Source organism: Actinia tenebrosa, unplaced genomic scaffold, assembly GCF_029948245.1.
Source record: "Actinia tenebrosa isolate PJP-AT-01 unplaced genomic scaffold, QUT_ActTen_1.0 PGA_scaffold3__52_contigs__length_22856419, whole genome shotgun sequence".
Taxonomy (NCBI): domain Eukaryota; kingdom Metazoa; phylum Cnidaria; class Anthozoa; order Actiniaria; family Actiniidae; genus Actinia; species Actinia tenebrosa.
The window spans coordinates 3789950-3792319 of NW_028292580.1; positions in this window are offsets into that span (position 1 = coordinate 3789950).

Here is a 2370-nt window from a genome sequence, read left to right on the forward strand (position 1 = left end):
TTTTTTAAAATCCTGACAAACCAGAGAAGCTAGTCTCCTTTGCTTTAGAAATCCCTAAACTAACATTAGTAACGGTAGCAAATATTACTACAGAGAATCCTAATTCTAAATTACATAAACATGTTGGGCTTTTTTTTGTTCTGGCATATCTAGGTATATATCTATCACCACGAAGTCTACCTTGGGAAATTCTATCACTACAAAAATTGTATAATGATAAACACCATTTCACCCAATTGATAACGTTAGTTTTGCAAGGGAAGGGGGAGCAAAATAACGTCTGTTTTCTCAGGCTAATTATTTCAAAGAAATATGGCAAGATATAAAAATAACAATTCATTTCTTCGCTGTCAATAACAATCATCTAAGTTTAGATTTCCATCGATTATAGCATGTAAAATCTTGAACCATTGGATATTTGATGGGGTTTGCTATGCTTAATATTTTCTTTCGGGGCGAAGGTGTTGCACGATCTTTTTTAAGGCTACTCGATATTTTTTCTCCACTAATGTTGCTCGATATATTTTTTTTGGTAGGGATTCAGCATCCCCCCCACCCCACCCCCCATAAAATATCTAATGGGCCATCACTAAGATAACCGATTACTTCAGTCTTTGAATCAGATAATTCTTCAGAGTAGAGTTCATAGTGTGGTCAAGGCAAAGGTTTACATTGTCAGGATCAAATTAAGGATTTCTTTTGACCACGCAGTCTTTGCTAACGTGTTTGTTATCCATTTTGTTTAACCACTGATTTTTCCTTTCCAGAAAAAAATAGTCATTTTCTTTGTGACGAATGCAATATTCTGAATCAAGTTCATGCATTTCCTGACCCACACCGTCTTTTAATTCACCTCTACATCCAGCACAAACCTTGATATTTCCTTTGATTGAAATAAGTTCATATGGTGTATTTTCTGTGGGCTTGTGCTTGGGTTTCGGTGGCCTTCCTTTATCAACCCTCGAAAGTTTGAGACGCATCCCATCATCTCCACACTGTTGGGCAGAATACAATAATAAGGAAGTATCTGCGTTGTCATTTGCAAGCGCTTCCTTGCTTTCTTTCGTTTTCGGAAAGTCTGTCCAGGCTTCTTCCCTGAATGGCGACTAACATTTGCTGTCGCAACAGCTGTCAAATTTGTTCGCACACCTTTCATCAGGAAAATGTCTAAAAACTCACCGAGTTCGCCATTGTCTGTGTTCAGGAATCTGGTTTTGGGAATTGGGAACCCTTTGTTTCGCGCGACCGGGATTCCTGTGTGTAATAATCCCATCATGCCCCAGGGGAGGGAGACAAGATGGCGCTGCCCTGAACAAAGACGTAGAAAAGACGTAGGGGACTACGATGTTTTACAAAATTATGGAATCTACCGTTAATAAGAAAATTCTACGTTGTAATTATGAAAGATAACGAGGATTAAAGGAAGATTTGTGTAAAAACAGCCCCGATCTTAATAGTCTAGGTCCAAACGGACACAGTCTGTTGCAGCTGCAAGTGTGTGGCTGCAAACGTTTTGGGTTTTATATTGGATGCATGAGTCATTGCATGTGTAATTGGACCTAGCCGGACAATTAATTACGTGTGGCTGAGTTCCTGACTCACTAGGCACTAACCTTGATTTTTGGCCACTAAACCCTTGCCGAATGTTTCCATTTAAAATCCTCTTGACTGTTAATTTCATTGCATCGACGTGATTGCTCGTAATGACAGCTTTCAACTTGTCGATTTTGTCTAAAGATGGCTTACTTTCAGTGGGAGCAAGAGGTAAAGTGGAGACCCGTTCAAGTTCCGCTTGTCGCTCTGTAATATCCAGCGACCAATACTCTTTGGAAAATTGGTGTTTGTATTCAGGCTTAACTTCATATGCCCTGGACATTCCAGTTAAAGCTTTACTCACGTCATGTTGCTGTTTGATAACAAAATCCTCAATCTCTTGAACAACGCGAGAGATGTCAGCTTTTCCATCATTCCACCGCTTTAATGCTGCATTCATACTCTCCGGGCAATTGTTGTCGAACATCTCGTCCTCGATACCCGTTTCAGCCTGGAGGTGCGGTCTGCAATGGTTGTACATTGCTTCTTTCTTGTTCTTGTCTAAATACAAGAAAAACTCCGGCTCACGTCTTTCTTCTTTTTCCAGACTGTCCCACTTTACTTTCAGTTTTGACACATTTAGGTCATATTCTTTGCGGTTTTTACTGTGTACTAGTCCTTCGACTTCCTTACTGCCAAAAATGTCTTGCGACACCCTCTTGTAAAGATTGTCTGACAAATGCATTTCTGTTTTGATCTTCATCTCAATGTTTCTCAAAACATGAGTGCAGCAAAGGAATCCCAATGCAAATGGGAATTCGTTTTGTCAGTTTTCGT